This window comes from Mus musculus, chromosome 15, assembly GCF_000001635.26.
Source record: "Mus musculus strain C57BL/6J chromosome 15, GRCm38.p6 C57BL/6J".
Classification (NCBI taxonomy): Eukaryota; Metazoa; Chordata; class Mammalia; order Rodentia; family Muridae; genus Mus; species Mus musculus.
Genome location: NC_000081.6, coordinates 72,830,660 through 72,849,968, shown reverse-complemented (window position 1 = coordinate 72,849,968; position 19,309 = coordinate 72,830,660). Strand labels below are relative to the sequence as shown.

Below are 19,309 nucleotides of genomic sequence, written 5' to 3'. Positions count from 1 at the left end.
TCCCAGGCAACAGCAGGCAGAAGCTTGGAGAGAGGGCATGGGGTGGATCCAAGGACTCAATGTTAGCAGTATTGGGACTAGGGAGACAACCCAGCCCAGCATGGGGTCTGTGAGCAGGGGGTGTATGTACCACTGAGTGCTTCTTGGCTTTCAGGCAATCTTAAAGGGCTACAAATGGCTAACATGCATAGTCTCTTTTTTCACGTGTGTTTGAGAAAGAATCTTGGTGAATACCACTTGTAGTAGGGAAGGAACTGACCCATAGGAGTAAAATGACTCCAGGGTGCCTAGGGCCACTTTTGAGAACATCTAGACAGCCGTGGGTACCTGAGGAGCAGAGATGATCCGGGCTCTCCTTGGGCATCCATCTTGACATTCAGTGTTGCAAAAGTGCTTCACTCATTCATTCATTTAGAAAGAGGCTAATCAGACTTTGTAGCACCGGCCAGGGTGTTCAGGAATATGTACTTTCTTCATCAATGTTTTATTGGTGAAATATCAAGATTTATATATTTCCAGTCTTTAAAAGGTTGCCTAAACTGGTTGTGGTAGTTCTGATCTATAAATCCCTGCACTTGGGAGGCTGAGGCTACATTGTGCACAATGTAAACAAACAAACAAACAACAATAGTTGCCTAAATTATCTGGTGTCAGTTTCCCAGAAGCAAAATCAGCAGGGACTTCAGAAACAGCTCCGGTGTTCAGTAGAAGCACTTCTATTCATACTGGCCAAGTTTTGAGGATGCTACTTTAAAACACCATGGTGGCTGGCAAAGCTGCTCTATTAGTTGAAATTCTGGATCCTTTTCTATTTACCTTTGTAAGACTTCTTTATTTCTTTGTTTTTGTGGTACAAGGGGCAGAACCCAGATTTTAAGGTTTTTTTTGTTTTTGTTTTTGTTTTTTTTTTAAACAAGAGACCCTCATCTGTGCTGAGTTTTCCATGTTGTTTTTCCTGCCTGGTGTCCTTCCTGTTCACGTCCACCAGGTTTCTGCTTCTGAAAACAAAATCCCCCAAACTAACACCACCTTCTGCTGGGATTTTGGTAGATAATGTGTTCAATCTTTATTTTGCTTTGAGAGTGTCTTAGTCACCGTTCTGTTGCTGCAGAGAGACACCATGACCAAGGCAACTCAGAGAAGAGAGCATTTAATCGGGAGCCTCTTTACACGTTTGGATGCTCAGCATCATGATGGGAAGCACACATGCATGGTGTTAGAGAAGCAGCTGAAAGCGTTACATCCTCATCTGCAGGGACACACAGAAAGAAGTGAGTGTATATGCACGCACGTGTGCGCACGTGCACACACAAACGCGCACACGAGAGAGACAGACAGACACAGAGATAGACACAGAGAGAAACTGACTTGGCCTGGTATGAGCTCTTGAAACCTCGGACCCCACCCTCAGAGATACGTCCTTCAGCAAGGGACACATCTTCTAATTCTTCCAAGCAGTTCATGGTTTGGGAATCAAGCATTCAAATATTCTCATTTGAATTCTCATTCAAGCCACCTCCGAGCGATAGCATCATCTGAATAGTAATAAACCTCAGTTGGGCATGGTAGAACACAACTGTTATCCCAACCCTGAGGTGCCTAGTTTGAGACCAGCCTGGGCTATCTAGTAAGAGCCTGTCAACCAGCAACAACAACGAGAATTAATAGTTAAGGTAATCTGTGGACATGGTGTGCCTTTCCACTTATTTAGATCTTCTTTAAGTTGATTAGCAACATTTTTACAATTATCAGTGTGAATTTTTTAAGTTATTAAATTTAATACTGAACTTTTTAATTCATGTTCTGTTTTAAATGGAATTGCTTTCTTGATTTTCTTTTCAGATTGTTCCTTGTCAGCATGTACAAACATAGTGAGTCTACTATTGCCTGTGTGCTGCTAGTTTGCTATGTGTGAAATCTCATAACTTTCTTAAGTATTGTTGTGGCTTCTCTGTGTCCAAGAGCTTGTCATTTGTCAACAGCAGACAAGTTTTCTTTTTTCTTTTCCTTTCTTTCTTTCTTTCTTTCTTTCTTTCTTTCTTTCTTTCTTTCTTTCTTTCTTTCTGTTCTGGTTTTTCGAGACAGGGTTTCTCTGAATAGCCCTGGCTGTCCTGGAATTCACCTTGTAGACCAGGCTGGCTTTGAACTCAGAAATTCGCCTGCCTCTGCCTCCTGAGTGCTGGGATTAAAGGCGTGCGCCACCACGCCCGGCTGACAATTCCTCCCAAATTTCCTCCCAATTTTGATACGTTAAATTCTTTTTCTTACCTAATTGCATTGGCTGCAAATCCTTTAGTACGGTGTTGAGTAGCAGCAAGGAAACAGATGCATCGCAGTGCTTGTTCCCTTTATTAATTTAATTAAATTGTACTGACTAAGTTATTTATTCACTTTACATCTCAATCAGAGCTTTCCCTCCATCCTATTTTCCAGTCACCCCTCCCACATCCACCTTTCCTCCCCCTCCTATGGATACCAACCAGCCCTGATGTATTGGCTGCAGCAAGACTAGGTGCAGTTTCTTCCTCTGAGGCTAGACAAGGCTGCCCAATTAGGGGAAAGTGATCCAAAGGCAGGCAGTGTAGTCAGAGATAGTCCCTGCTCCTGCTTTAGGAGCCCACATGAAGCCCCAGATGTACAACTGTTACATATGTGCAGAGGGCCTAGGTCAGTTCTGGTCAGTTCTGTATGTTGGCAATTCAGTCTTCATGAACCCTCATGGGCCAAGCTTGTTTGACTCTCTACGTTTTATTGTGGTGTCTTTGACCCCTTGGCTCCCTCAGGCCTTACTCCCCTCTTCCCCAAGCTCCATTCAAGGTTTGACTGTGGGTCTCTGCATCAGCTTCCAACGGTTGCTCTGTGAAGCCCTTCTGACAACATTTATGTGGCTCCCATCTGCAACTATTGCAGAATATCATCAATACTGTCAGAAGTGGGCTCCCTCTCAATAGTGTTGTGATTCTCAAGCTGGACCAGTCATTGATTGGCCCTTCCCTCAACTTCTGCTCCATCCCCCCAACCCAATGCATCCTGTAGGCAGGACACATTGTGGGGCTAAGGTTTTGTGGCTTGATTGGTGTCCCAGTCCCTCCATTGGAAGTCTTGTCTGGGGACAGGAGATTGTTGGTTCAGGTTCTGTATTCCCTATTTCTAGGAGTCACCTTCATAGATTTCTGGGAATTTCCATTGTCCTAGGTCTCTAACTCGTCCCAGAGATATAACCCCAATTCCACTACTCTCCAAGTACTCTCTCCCTCCATCCTCCCCCCCAGTCTCAACCTCCTGTTCCTGTCCCTACCTCTTTCCTACACAGTCCCCTCCTTCCATCCACCCTCAATGTGTAATCTATTTCCTCTTATCAGTGAGACTCAAGCATGCTCTGTTGGAACCTCCTTACTTGGGTCTGTTTATCTTATATGGTTATCCTGTACTTTATGACTAATGTCCACTTATAAGTGAGTACATACCATATTTGTCTTTCTGGTTCCGAGTGAGGGTTACTTCACTCAGATCTTTTCTGGTTTCATCTTTAAGTGCCTTCATAAAGAAATTAGTGAGATTTCATATTAGTGACTTAATAGCATACCTGAAAGCACTAGAACACAAAGAAGCAAGCATACCCAAGAGGAGCAGATGGCAGGAAATAGTCAAACTCAGGGGTCAAATCATTAAGATAAAAACAAAAAGAACAATACAAAGAATCAGTGAGTCAAAGAGCTGATTCTTCGAGAAAAACAACAAGATAGACAAACCCTTAGCCAAACTAGCTAAAGGGCAGGAAGAACAAAGCCACATGGACAGAATCAGGAATGAAAAGGGGAACATCACCACAGGCACTGAGGAAATCCAAAGAATCATTAGGTCTTACTTCACAAACCCATATTCCACAAAATTGGAATATCTAAACAAAATGGATGCTTTTCTTGTCAAGATCAGGTAAACAATCTAAATAGACCTATAACCCCTAAGGAAATAGAAACAGTCATTGCAAGTCTCCCAGTAATAACAACAACAAACAAAGCCCAGGGCCAGATGGTTTTAGCAAAGAACTCTACCAGACTTTCAAAGAAGAGCTAATTCTAATACTCCTCAAAGTATTCCACAAAATAGAAACAGAAGGAATACTGTGAAATTCATTTTATGAGGTCACAGTCACCCTGATACCTAAACCTCACAAAGACTCAGCCAAGAAAGAGAATTGCAGACTAATCTCCCTTATGAACATTGATGTAAAAATATTCAATAAAATACTCACAAACTGAATCCAAGAACACATCAAAAACATCATTCACCATGATCAAGTAGGCTTCATCCCAGGGATGCAGGAATGGTTCAATAAAAGCATTAATGTAATTGACCATATAAACAAATGGAAAGGAAAATCCACACGATCATCTCATTAGATGCTGAAAATGCCTTTGACAAAATCCAACTGTCCTTCGTGCTAAAAGTGTTGGAGAGACCAGGGATACAATGCATATACCTAAACACAATAAAGGCAACGTACGGAAAGCCAATAGTCAATATTAAATTAAATCAAGAGAAACTGAAAGCAATTCAACTAAAATCAGGGGACAAGACAAGGCTGTCCACTCTTTCCCTATCTATCCAATATAGTTGTTGAAGTTTTAGCTAGAGCAATCAGACCAAGGAGATCAAGGGGATATAGATTGAAAAGGAAGAAGTCAAAGTATTGCTTTTTGAAGACGATATGATAGTATACATAAGTAACTCCAAAAATTCTACCATAGAACTCCTACAACTGGTAAACACCTTCAGCAAACCGGCTGGATACAAAAATAACAACAACAATAAAAAATAACTAGCCCTCCTATATATAAATGATAACCAGGCTGAGAAAGAAATTAGAGAAATAACACCCTTCAGAATAGCCACAAATAATGTAAAATATCTTGGTGTAATTCTAACCAACCAAGCAAAAGAACTATATGACAAGAACTTCAAATCATTGAAGAAATAAGTTGAAGAATATACCAGAAGATGGAAAGATCTCCCATGCTTATAGATTAACATAGTAAAAATTGCCATTTTTACCAAAAGCAATTTTACATATTCAATGTAATTCCCATCAAAATTCCAGCACAATTCTTTGCATACCTTAAAAGAGCAATCCTCAACTTCATATGGAAAAAAAAAGCCTCAGGACAGCTAACACAATCCTGTATAAGAAAAGAACTTCTAGTGGTATTACCATCCCTGATTTCAAGCTGAGCTTATAAAGCAATAGCAATAAAAACCACATGGTACTGGCATAAAAACAGACAGGTGTTTCAATACAGTCAAACTGAAGAAGCATAAGTAAACCCACACACCTATGGACACTTAATTTTTGACAAAGAAGCCAACACTATATAATGGAAAAAAAAAAAGAAAACATCTTCAACAAAAGGTGCTGGTCTAACTGGACATGTACAAGAGTGCAAATAGATCCATATCTATCACCCTGCATAAACCTCATGTTCAAGTAGATCAAAGATCTCAACACAAAACCAGATATACTGAACCTGTCAGAAGAAAAAAATGGGGAACTGCCTTGAACACATTGGCACAGGAGACAACTTCCTGAACAGAACACCAACAGCTCAGACACTAAGATCAACAATTAATAAATGGGACCTCATGAAACTAAAAGGCTTCTGTAAGGCAAAGGCTACTATCAAAAAGACAAAATTCCACCTACAGAATGGGAAAAGATTTTCACCAACTCCATATGTGACAGAGGGCTGACATCCAAAATATATAAAGAACTCTAAGAAACTAGACCTCAACAAACTAATTAACTTTCTCAGAAAATTGGCAATAGATTTACCTGAAGACCGCTCCTGGGCATATCCCCAAAAGATGCCCCACTATCACAGAGACACTCACTCAGTTATGGTCAGAGCAACTTTTTTCATAATATCCAGAGACTGGAAACATCCTAGATGTTCCTCAACCAATGAATGGATAAAGAAAATGTGGTTCATTTATGCAATGGAGTATTCTCAGCCATTTGAAAAAAAAAAGTATTATGAAATTTGCAGGCTTGATCTTAGCAGAAAAGCTTCAGTCTCGTTAGCTGTAAGCTCTTCATAGATAACCTTTATTGTGTGAAGACGTTTCTTTCTTTCTTTTTTTTTTTTTTAAGATTGATGAACACCCTTTTTTATTGTGAAAGAAATGTTGAACCTTCTAGTTGCTTTCATGTACCTGCTAAGGTTTTCATGTTGTCCCCACCCTTTAATTGCATTAACATGCATGACATCAATATGTTGACATCACATTGAAAAAAGGATTCACTTTATAGCCTGTCAATAAATCCTTCCTGGTTCCAATATTTTGTCCTTTTCCCGTGATGTTGGTTTGGCTTCCTAGCATTTGGCTGCGAGATTCTGCATCTGGATTCGTTGGGAGTATTTGCAGGTGGCTTTCCTTCCTGCGATGGGGTTGGCTTTGATGTAAGGGAAACACTGGTCTTGCAGAAGGAGTGACAAGGTTTCCCTTAGTTCTTTATATTTTGAGACAGAGTTTGAGAGAATTGGCCACTATTATTCATTTAATGGTTGGTTACCCTCAGAAATGAAATACTCTGGCCCTTCTCAAATCCGAGGGCCTTTAATGCCCAGGCCTCCTGATCTCCCTTGCCTGCCTCTTAAGTTTTAGCATAGGTTGCTGGGTCCTGCACCAAGAGTCCTCCTTGTCCAGTTTCTCCTCTCTCTCCTCATGGCTGGCTTCCTCCATCTATTACAGCTCCCATGCCTCCACCATTAAAACTCTTTGCATGGGTTCTGTGGCCATCAATGTCTCTTACTGTCCTCTGGCTTGTCTTGCTCAGTAGACCAATGTTCTGAGGCTAAGTGTGTTACCCTCTCCCTTTCCCTTAGCATCTGCAGCTTAAAGAACCTGGGAGTCCCTTGGCAAAAGCTACCCAGAGAGGACAGCATGGTATCCCATGGACCCTGCACTGATACTAGACTGTTCCTGTCCTTGTAGGAGCCTCTCTGCTTTAGGGGTCCTTAGGGCAGAAGCAACAGTAAGGCCTAATCTCATTTCTTAGTGAGCCAAGCACAAACTGGGAGATGATATAAGCTCTTTTAAGTTTGGATGAGAACAAAATAATATGAGAAAAAAATTTATCACTAAGAAGTATCTCTAGCAAATAAAGATCCTTGAGTTTCAGGATTAGAAATGAAGTTTTACGGTGGCTTCAGTGCTCCTTTTAATGACCTTGTTCCCATCTTTTGAAAAGTAGCCCCCATTAAAGAGTCAGCACAAAGACTGTGGTTTGGAGGTACAAGGTCCTGTGTCTTGTGGGCATGGAATGTTGAACTACATGTTGCTGTGTGGGAAGTGCTATCCCAGACCTGGGTGCTGAGAAGAAACAGCCCCTGTCGATCAACTCTTGTGTAATGACAGGGAAGTGGCCTCAGATGATCTTCACCGTAGAGTGTGTTGTGACAATTGTGGTGTTGCTAGAGAGAACCTGAAAGACAGGGACTACTAGACACAGAGGGGCCAGCAGCACTCCTAAGTGATCAGAGTGGTCTCAGGCAGTGAGTTCATGCTGTGATGTTTACCCAGTGGGCTGTGTATATAGGCAAGCTGCCTATTTTGGAAGGGAGGGAGGCAGTAAAGATGCTTTGAAGTATGTAGAGAAAACACCGGTTGCTTTCTGAGGAACAGTGTGGCAGTAAGGTGTTGCTGATCATATACGAGAAGACCATCAGAGATGGAGGGATGAGTAGGGTACTTGCATCAGGGAGACTCCACTTTGAGGGAAAGGTCAGGTCTGCTCGCTGGGGAAGAGGAGTCAACAGAGATAGTGAAGAGAAAGAATGTTTGATGGCCACCATGGGCTTCAAGCAAGGCCGAAGGACACCGTAGCTTTGACTGTGGCCTCTCTAGGAGTGGCAGCTGTCAAGGCTGATTTCCTTCTTGGTCCAGGGGTAGATACAAAGACCCCAGGAGATAAGTCTCTGAGGTACTAAAATGGAAGGAATGGTGATTATGTTGGAATCTGAAGTGACTGGGATCTTCAAAAGTTTGTGTCCTATATCTCTTGGTTCCACTTCTAATATCCTCCAAGGAAAGACCTTAGTGTGCTCAAAGATTGGTATTAAGATGGACACCATAGTGTTATTTATAACAAAGACAAAATTGGGAACAGTCTAAATGTGAAATAATAGGGGGTTGGTTAATTGAATTATTGAACACATTTACAGTGGAACAATAGTATTGAGAAAGTTTAAAAGGGACACCATAAAATATTTTTATAGTCTAATTTCAGCTTATTAAAAATCTATTTTTAGAAAAGGGACTGGGAAGCAGCACACAGAATTAATGGCAGTTACCTCAGTGAAGGAGTGAGAGCTTATTTTAATTTTCTGAAAATTTTATGATGACTATCTATTATACTTAGCCATTAAAAAAAGAGAAAACTTCGAAATAATCATATACTTACAGAGGCCTCAAGAGTATGCAAAGCACTCCAACGTCCCCCCCAGTTCATTGACTGTAAGTTGTGGGTGTTCTGGTGCCGAGTCTTCCTTGTCCCACAAACTGGATGTTCCCCCAACACCTACAGTACGAGCCCCAGAAGGAGGAAGCCATCGCCACCCTCAACTTTTCCTTCACCCAATGGCTTGCTCTCCCAGGTGTCCTCAGTACCTAGGATCACCCATTGCTTCCTCTCCCTGGTGGCCTCGGTACTAAGGGTCACCCATCACTTGCTCTCCCAGGTGACCTTGGTACTCAGGGACTTTCTCAGAGTGTTTGTTTCTTCCTGGTCACCGAAGTCTTCCGAGGCTCTCTGTAATCCCCATGCATGTAGCCATTTTAGAGGAGGCTGCGAAGTTGGGGTTCGATGCTTCTTCATAATCACGGCAGAGCCAGTATTTTGGGCAGGATATCATAGCAGTGGTGCCACATTCCCATCATAGTTACTGGGTGAGGCAAGACTTTTGTTGGTCCTAGTTCTGATGAGGTTACCATGGACATGTGAGGAAGGCTCCACCTGCCAGACATTTCCACTGTGTGTGTGCTTTAGCAGGTGATGTGGCACCCTTATGGCTGACCCTTCACCAGGTTTTGGTTCACCGGTGGTGACCTTCAGAGCTCAGGCTCATTTTATAGCAGCTGATAATTATTTATTAATTGATTATGATGTAGATGTCATTCCAGGGGCTTTTCTTTGTCTCCTTTGCTCCCAAGTAATGACAGTGTTTCTACACCCATTCTAGCCGGTTTGGCTCCTGAATAAATGACATGGACACCCAATAAATTTATTAACAAGCTGCAGGCACTATGCTGGACAAGTTTGGAGCTATTCTAACCCAACCATGCTAGCCTGGTCTACTTTCCAGCCAGTCCACAGCCACGTGGCATTCCCTGCCATCTTGGTCTTGCCCTGGATGTTCCTGCTCCATCCATCCTCTCCTCGTGGAGACCTCATGGCCAATGCTCCTGGTTCTCCTCTTCTTTTCTCCTCTTCTTGCTCGGGACTTCCTCACTGGGATCTGAAGTCCCTCCCTATTCTCTTCTCCTGAGCTAGAGGCTGAATCAGCTCTTTATTAACCAATCAGAGGTAATGGAAAATAATTTTTACATATCACTGAGACAGGAGATGCTCCAAATATCATGACAGTGCCAGTTCATTGGGCACAGCAATCAGCATCTGAATACCCAGTGCACAAAACCATCCTCCAATATTTTGATATTTAAATTGTTTCAGCTCTGGCCAGTGGGGGTGCCCCCCCCTCCAGGCTGCCTGTTCCTCTCCCTGTGTTGTATTTGTGCATGCACAGGCACACTCGCTGGCTTTTGGTTTATTGTTTGTCTGTGTTTTGAGTCAGTTATCTCACTGGCCTGCAAATTGCCAATTAGGCAATCTGGCCAGGGAGCTGTAGGAACCTGCCTGTCTCTGGCTTGCCAGATCTAGGATTCTAAGCATTCACCACCACTCCTGGTTTTCACATGGGTTCTGGGGACTAAACTCAGGTCCTGGTGCCTGAAGCACTTCTGTGATGGAGTGGAGTCACTTCCCTAACCCCATTGCTTTCCTTGTGACGGGTATCTTTTTTAAAAAATTTATTTACTTATTTAATTTATTGTATGAATAGTTTATATTCATATAACTTATTTATATGAGTTATTTTATGTTTATGAGTACACTGTAGCTGTCTTCAGACACACAGATGATGGCATCAGATCCCATAGTGGTTGTAAACCACTATGTAGTTACTGGGAATTGAACTCAGGACCTTTGGAAGAACAGTCATTGCTCTTAACCACTGAGCCATCTTTCTACCCTGTGATGGTTATCTTATACTTTTGGGTCCTTTGTCACTTTTTGGCATAAGCTATTGAAAAGCATAGTTGTCTCTGTCAAGTCTTGTTTCAGCCATGGTCCTAATCCGTTCTTTCCATATCTGGAGAGAAGCCCCATTATCACTGGCTCAACCTCCCAAGTGTGGTCCACCTCCATTACCACTCCCCCTTCTCCTCAGGTTCCCTTCATTCTCTCACCCCATGGAGCAATGGTTGCCCTGGGGCATTTCTTTGGGTTTGACACCTTCTTCCAATTTGACCCTCCTAAGAACACAACCCTCTCATCTCCACTGGTCCTCTTTATACTGGGCTTTTTGTTTGCATGCTGTCATGCAAAGACTACCGTCATGTGGATCTGTATGTTGACTTGGTGACTTCCTCCCCCTTACCCTGCCTGGGTTCTGAAATCCCTCATCTGCTGCGATGGTTGATATTGACACAATCCAGAATCACTGAAGAGACAGGCTATGGGGCACATCTGTGAGGGAATTTCAAGATGAGTCCAAGTAGGAAGAGCCGCTCTGAATGTGGGCGGCACCACTCCTCAGGCTGTGGCTCTGGATTGAATAAAAAGAAGGCAAGCCGATTGTTCCTACGTCCTCAACTGCCAGTGCTTGTGCTTCTTGACTGTGGGTGTAGTGTGAGCAGTCACCCTACGACTTCCTCACCAGGGTGTACTGTACCCTAAACCTGTGAGCCACAAGAAGCCATTCCTTCCCGAAGTTGCTTTTGTCAGATGTGAACCTGTCTCCCAAAGGATGCCTCAAGCCTCAGCCTCACTCTCCTCCCCCCACCTGTCTCTTCCCATCCTCCCCCCCCTCCCCCCACCTGCCACTTTTCTCATCTTTGTGATCAAACTCCTTACAAAGAACAGCTTATAAGGAAGGGGGAGAGAGGAGGTATTATGGCTTACATCTTGAGGTACTATGATTCATCATGAGGAGAACGACATGGTGGCTGTTGGTTCAGTGCAGTAGGGGCATGAAGCTGCCTGCTCACATCTCAGCCAACCAGGAAGCAGTGGAAGGGACCGCTATGCTCAGCTGGCTTTCTTCCCCATGGCCCTTCCCCATGCTCAGCCTGGAACTTCAGCTCATCAGATGGGGCCAGTCACATTAGAGTGGGTCTTCCCTCCTCAGTCAGTCCTCCCTGAAAATGCCCTCACAGACAGAGTCACAGATGTGCCTCAGGATGGTCTAGTTGTTTCTTCATCCAGTCATGTTGAAAGTGAAGATGAACAGCCTCTGACTGCAGGACTGACCCATTCAGGCAAAGGCTGGGAAACTTGCTAAGTGAACTCACATGGTTGGGTGTTAGCATGTCCCTTAGAGGTCGAGGAGGGGCATTGCCTTCAGCTGACATAATCTCCACAAAAATCAATCTATTTGGCAGAGCAACAAAGAATCTAGAAGAGGAGCCTTCTTCTTCCTCCTTCTTCTTCTTCTTTTTTTTAATTAGATATTTCTTTATTTACATTTCAAATGTTTTCCCCTTTCCAGCTCTCCCCTTTGTAATCTTTCTATCCCATCTTCCTTCCCCCTGCCTCTCTGAGGGTGCTCCATCCCCACTCCTGTCTTCCCTCCTTGGTGTTCCCCTACACTACAGCACTGCACACCCTCAGGCCCAAGGGCCTCTCAGGAGGAGCCTTTTAATGGGAGTCTAAGGGACTGTGAAGTTGCTTCCTCAAGGAGCCAGCCTGTGTGTGTGTTGTGTGTGTGTGTCCTGAGTGCTGACCTTTTCTTAGTACACACTGATTCATTATCAGAAGGCCTTAGCCAAGTCAGGGCAGGTGGACAGAATATTTGCAGGCAGGCAGGCTCAGCCTCAGAGCTAAGCCTGCCATTTACTGACTAAGTCAAACTGACCCCTTGGGCAATTCACATGCATCTTGAGCCTCAATTTCCTCTTGTGTAAAGTATAGCACCGGTTAATCCCTGCCTCTGCCTCGAAGGATTGTTTTATAGATCTGTGGGACAGGAGCATAATGGATAGTCAATTAGCACGGCTTCCTTTCTACCCTCTCAAAGAAATGGACATGCTTCCCCTGGACTTGCAGGGCAAAATAGGGAACAATATCTGCTCTGGCCTTTGTCCCCACAGAGGTCTTTAGCCTGCACAACAGCCTCTTCCCCCATAGCCAGTCACCCCATGGTCTCTGTGGGCACCAGCATCTCTGTGGTTAGCCTGATAGTCCAGGGCTGCAGGGCTATCAATTTATTTATTTATCTGTGAAAATCCAGGTGGATCCCCCCCCACTTCTCCATAATTAAAGAAGTCACTCATTGGTTGCCATGGTGCCAAGCAGTCTTGATTGACAGGTACCATGGTGACCCTGTGAAGGAAGTGGTGAATGAAGGAAGGGCCTAAAGAAAGGAAGGCAATGCTTCCTGCTTTTGGTGTTAACAATAACAACAATTAAAATCAATTGTGAATCTTTACTCTTGTGTAAGTCATTGTCTGCACCGTCTTTGTTTTGGGCTGAAAAGCCAATTTAGCATTTCTTTGTGAATCATTTTGGTGAGTCACGTAGATACTATCTTTGCTTGTTGGCTAATAACTCACCCTTTAAAAGTTACAACATCACTTCCACTTTCATAATAGAGGTGACTTTAGGTCTTGGAATTTATGACTTCAGCTTAATACTGTTTTGGCTCCTATAGACTTGGGACCTTAATTTTGGCAAGAACCTGGTCCATCAGCCAGTGCAGACTCATGAACTGGGGTTGCATTTATTATTATAGTTTGTAGACTCTTACTGCATCATTTCTGTGGGAATGCCTCTTCTGGCTATGACAAATGCTTCTTGGGACAGGAATCCCTTTAAAACCAAGAGCATCCTTTAGATGATGTGTTGAATGTGAGCTGAAGGTGGGGGATGTAGGTTGGTTGGTAGGTTGAGTGCCCAGCTTGCATGAAACCTTGGGACTGATCCCCAATACTGCATAATCTAGATATTATGGTATGAGCCTGTAATCCCAGCAGTCGGGAGGCAGAGGCAGGAGGATGAGCATCTCCAGATCATCCTTAGCAACATGGTGAGTTCGAGGCTAGCTTGGTCTTCATAAGAAGCTGTCTCAAAAATACATAAAAAGGTGCAAATGTCTTCCTGAGTTTATGTGTGTCCAGTGATATACCCACCTTTTTAAAATCAATTACTCCATCAAGGAGGCTCAAGATTCTAGTTTATCTTACTCACCGAGTGTGTATGGAACACCCATGCATCCCAGATGAAAGCTGTGCTGCCAGGGACCGGGGAGGGGCTATGCACTAAACATGACTTTTTCTTTTGAGGCACTCATTGCCTGACTAGGAGAACCAATGAGACACTCTGTGACAGAATCTAGAATCAATTGGGAGACAAGCCTCTTAGCATGCTTGTGAGCTATTACAGTGATTACATTAATTGACATGGGAAGGCCTGTCCACTGTGGGCGACCCCATTCCCTGGCTGGGATCCTGGATGGTGTGAATGGAGAAAGAGCGGAACAGCAGAAGCACTCATCACTTTTTGCTTCCTGACTGCAGATGTCACGTGACCAGCTGCTTCCAGCTCCTGCTGCCTCTGTTTTCCTACCACACTAAACTGTATCTTGAATTGTGAGTAGAATAAACCTTTCTTCTCAAGTTGTTTTTATTTGAGTACTTATTATAGTAATAGGAAAAAAGACCAAGACACCAGCACTGTAATTCTCAGACAAATAGGGAGAGCAGCCCTGACTCTTTGGTTACAAATAAAAATAAGGTGAGTCTAAATGCTAGTTTCATGTAGATGTGGCTGTGGATGCTGGAAGGGTCTGAGTCCTACCATGCCCTGCTGTGTCAGGGGACCTAGAGTGGCATCCAGTATCATCTGAGAAATACCCTCTGAATGTTAAGTCTCATGGTCCCTGGTTGTGTGACATGTTAGCTGTCACTCAAAGAGCCAGGGTCACCACTGCATATGTGAGGGAGATTCCCATTGGTACACTCTTGGGTGACTAGGACTCCCCTCCATGTCCTTGCTGCTGATGGCCGATGGGGAACCTCACTAAAGCTGGCCAGACTTTCCCTGAGTCCGCTCTGGCAGAAAACTCCGTCCTAATTAAATGTTTCTTTCCACATAAAATTCCACAGTGCCTTAACTCAAATTAGAAAGCCACTGTTTTGACAGATGATGTCATTTAATTTTAGGATCATTGTGCTTCTGGTATTCAACTGCAGATTAAATTGGACCCCATCTTGAAGCTTTTGTGTGTTTTGAAGTATTACGTTTCTGCAAATATCATGATGGGTGTGTGGATCCCCTTTGTGCTGAGAGGGTCCTAGATGTGGGCGGTGATGGTGCTGGCTAACCATTTGGCTGCTTTGTAACCTGGCTGCTGCAATGGCGCTGTTTCTTCCCATGTGTCTGATGTCCACAGACAGACTTTGTCAAGTGTGTCAGAGGAGCCTACCATTGGCCTCTTCTCCCTTGACTTGAACTCCAGTAGAGACTCCCAAACAGCCTAAAGCAGCTGCCATTTCTCTCCTTCCTCTTCTCCTCATTCCTGCATTGCAACTGAGAGTCCTTGCCACTGTCTCTGTACCCCACTTTCATTGTATGAAGATGATAGGATCTAACAAATACGCTCCTCTGGAAAGCTACCACCAATCTAGTTCCGCAGCCCATCTCCTATTGCCCCTCAGCCTTGTGTATCCATGAAGGCTGTCAGGCCTTCTGAAGTCACAGGCAAGGCTCCATTGGAAGGAGCAGTGCCTGCTTGCAGATGAACTGAGCCTGGAGTGTCAAGTATACTGCTAGCCTATGGGTTTTTTTTTTCTCTACTTGTTTGCTGGTGTCTTCTGTAATGGGGCTCCTGACTCCATAAACCCTTTCTCCTGTCTCTCCAACAGCCTCCAGCCCAGCTTCTGACCCCCCCCCCCCCCGCACCAGTTTTCTCTGGCTAGCTCAGTTGGTTCTGGGTGGCCTGCCATGTGCTTATACCCACTGATTGTTACACGCTGCAACTGTGTGGCCTTAGCACACTCCACTGCTCCTCTTCCTTTTCCTCTCTACCCCAGCAGTTCTCAGCCTGTGGGTTGGAGCCTCTTTGGGGGATCACATATCAGATATCCTAAATATCAGATATTTACATTGATTCATAACAGTAGCAAAACTACAGTTATGGAGTAGCAATGAAAATAATTTTATAGTTGGGGTTCACAACATGAGAAATTCTATTAAATGGTTATAGCATTAGGAAGGTTGTGAACTACTGCTGTAGCCCATGGAGGAGGCAATGAGGAACCTGTTTCTAAGATGCGTGTGGCCATAACTTACTCAGGGCCACCTATCTGGCATGCAGGGACAGGCCAGAGTGCAGCAGGATCTATCTGAGGAAAGACTGAGGTTAGACTGAAGGCTTCTCTCCATACCTCCTATTTGTCCTTAGGGAACTCCATCTACACTTCTCCTGGGAACCAAAGGGGCCTATCCCGGAATGTTTTGGGGGCTCTCAGAGACCAGACTTCACGCTTAGCTTTTCTGTAGAGTGTGTGCCCAAGAGTCCCGTCATTTGGACTCTTGGGCAGCTGACAGTCTGATTGGGAAAGCATTAACATAAGTAACAAGCTCATATGTAATTTTCTGCTTAGTAATCTTGCTGTGCACAGCGAGGAAAGGGATGCCATGGACGAAGGGCCTATTACAGGGATTGATGCTCACGCTGAGGTGCACAGGAAGGTGGGATATTTTAGCCAGCATAGGAGACACCATGTCCCAGCTCCTGGAAATTCCTGGCCCAGAAGGGCTGCAGCTGTTTGCAGGGAAAGATGAGGAAGTAGACTTAGCTCACCCGGAGCCGCAGGACCTGCTGACTCAGGCTGCTGAGGGGTCAAGCGACTTCATTTGATCAAGAGGCGCTGGATGCCAAGGAAGGTTTTAAGTAGGACTAAAATTTGCAATTTCACTTAAGAAAATAGCTGTTTTGGCTGGAGTTTGGAGATTAAGTGGAAGAGGGCAGACGTGGCAGCGGGAGGCCAGTGGGGGTGTCTGTGAGCTCAGGCTGGAGTTGGGGTGTCTGTCTGGTGACAGTCAGGCTGTCACCATAGCCATGGGCATTGTTACTTGGCTTTGAAGTACATTTCCAAAGGACAAAGAAGCGGCTGTGGTGTGAGAGGTGGTGACCAGCTCCAAGCGGGCTGTTTATGGATAGGCAAGTCTGGATGGAGGTCAAGCTTAAAGTGGGGACAGGAGATTTAGCTGTGGAGGCCTTGCCACCGAGGATCTGCCTTGACATCCCCAGGGAGATGGCAGATTGACAGCTGTGTGCATGAGTCATGCTCAATACACAGAATAAAATCGAGGACTTAAAGGGCTCAGAGAACGTTTTCGTGTTCGCACTTAGCAAATAGCCAGTGTGTGCACTGGGCAAATAACACTGTGTTTGGCTCTGGCACGGATCTCAGAGCTCCCCATTTCAGCCTCAGAAGCCGGGACAGAGCAGGCCCTGGGACTTTTCTGGTGTCTCTCTGACCTGAGATGTTTGCTAATCCTACTAAGCGCATTTGCTATATATGGCGTTGCTCAGGTTAACATGAACTTCCCACTCAAAGAAACAGATCTGCTCCTGCCACACTTGTATGGGGCAGCTCTAGAGCCCCTTAGCTCTGCCCTGAGTTCAGGTTTCATGAGACTGCAGTTGAGATGTTGCTGGGTGTGAGGAGCGGGTGTGGCAGCAGTCCCAAGAAGGCGCCAGGGACTGCAGCTAAGTCTTATGACTTGCACCTGACTTCCTCATACACCTGAAAATAAGCCACAACCATCGTGAGAGCTGCACAGGTGCACCAGGAATCCATTTTGGTGGAGACATGCCCCTGCTGCCCTGATTAGCTGAAGCTGCGTGCCTGGTGAGGTGACATGGCATGCCATGAATGGATGAGGGCTGAGAGTATATAAGAGTGAGAGGCCCGGGTTAGAGAGAGAGATAAAAAAGATGAGAGAAAAAGTTGAAGCGAGAGAGATGAAGACGGAAGTTTGCTGAATAAACTGCTGTTAGAAGGACTGGTGGTCGTGTCGTTCTTGCTGGTCGAGAGCGGATGCGACAGCCGGGGCCATGTGTACATCCAGAGCCCAGCCTAGGACAGTGTTTCCAGCTTTCCTGTGTTGTTGGCAGCATCCTGTTCCTTTTGGTCTTTGATATAAAAAACTACTTGCTAGCTGCTGTCTGCTGAAGATGGCTCTTGACTTGGTATCGTGTGTGGAGTTTGCCCATATTGGGATCTCCCAGGGGCTCCAGTTTTCCCTGTCACTGTGCAAGAGGGACACTCTTGAGAGGTGAGAGTTTGTCCAGTCACAAGCATCCTGTCCCCTCTGCCCTGTTCAAGGAGCCAGAGCTTAGCAGACACAGTCTTCTGGAAGGGATGGAGATCCCCCAACAGACACCTCAGGCCTGCAATAGGATCGGCACACAGTTTTACCTCTAAGGATGCATCCCCAGTGTGGCCGCTGAGGTCTTGGCAAGAAACACCAGGAAAATCTTTGAATTCTGTTCTGCTAGGTCCGTTACTACCACAGCAACTCCTGTCCTGGCTGAGCTCTGCCATTACTCTCCTGTGTGATGGCAGTAATTCTGCTCTCTGCCCTTCCTCACCCAAGTACCTTCTACTGAAGAGCTGTTTCTCCCTGTGACTCAGTAGTAGAGCCAGTATTCCCATACCTCGTCTCAGTGCTCCCAAACCCAGGCTTCATGTTCCCACATCCATTCCTTGTGGTCCCAAACCCAATCTTTGTGCTCCCACACCCAGGCTTTTGGCATCCCTACCCAATCTCCATGCTCTTATACCTAGTCTTGGTGCTCCCAAACTCAGGCTTCATGCTACCACATCCAATCTTCATGCTCCTACACCCAACCTTCATGCTCCCACACCCAGGCTTTGTTCCCATACCTAGTCTCCCAAGCCTAGGTTTTATGCTTCAACACCAAATCTTTGTGCTCCCACACCAAATCTTTGTGCTCCAACTCTGAGGCATTGTGCTCCCACGTCTAGGCTTTCAGTAACCTCTCCACTCTTCCTCTTCACCATGTGAGGTGCAGCAGTGCCAGTGTTGCCACTCAGTTGTTGGCAAGACCCAGGAGTCTTTGCAGTCCCAGGAGTCTTGCTCAGGCTTCTGCCCTTAGAGCCACTGTATTCCTCTTGCTGCATATCCTTTTCTTGTCTTTCTTTCATGTGTCCTGGTGATATAATGATGTCCTCTTTCTCCTGCCAGGCATGGTCTATGGGTATATGCTCAGCACAAGCCTTTCTGATGACCATTCAACTTGTCACACAGTAATTTGATTTTATATTGTTGCTGCCTCTCTCGCTCCTAATCCCCGCTCTCATCTCGGTGTTTGTGGGATCTTCCATTCAACTTGCTGATAGCTTGTCTCCCATATATTTTAATTGTTAGAGGGATGGATAAGTGATAGCAGATTAATAGACATATGAATAAGTAGATGTGTCTTTAGATATGGAGGACAGATGGATAGATGAGAAGATTAGGTAGATGGGTGAGTGGATGGGTAGACCAATGGATGTGTGGGTGGATGGGGGTATGGACAGGTGAGTGAATAGATGTGTGTGTGTGTGTGTGTGTGTGTGTGTGTGTGTGTGTGTGTGAAGATGTGTGGGTGGATGGATGGATGGATGGATGGGTAGATGAGTGGATGGGTGGGTGGGTGAATGGATGGGTGGATAGATGTAATATACATGAGTGCATAGGTTGATGGATGGGTGGGTAGACATATATATGGGTGGGTGGATGGTTAGGGGGACATATAGATGGATAGGTGAGGAGTGGGTAGGTGGATGAAGGTATGCATGGGTAGGTGAACAGATAGGCAGATACATGCATGGGTGGGTGGTTGGGTGAAGGTACTGCAGTGGAGCTGTGTGCAGATGAAAATATGAGAAGCAAAAATCTATTTAAAATCATTTTATGGAAGAATGCTCTATATTTTATTAATTAACTCAGAAGCTTGCC

The 19,309-nt window shown here is 44.9% G+C and overlaps 1 protein-coding gene and 1 long non-coding RNA gene across 7 annotated transcripts in view; one reads left to right on the top strand and one right to left on the bottom strand.

Moving 5' to 3' along the window:
* Positions 1-19,309, top strand: part of Trappc9 (trafficking protein particle complex 9) — a 471,619-nt gene that overhangs the window by 211,270 nt on the left and 241,040 nt on the right. The gene's annotated exons all lie outside the window — the stretch shown is intronic.
* On the bottom strand, positions 1,135-18,197 carry Gm41343. Its single transcript, XR_001781663.2, has 3 exons — positions 3,468-18,197; positions 2,269-2,346; positions 1,135-1,249 (listed from the first exon to the last, which is right to left on the bottom strand). It is a non-coding gene; the product is annotated as a predicted gene, 41343 (long non-coding RNA).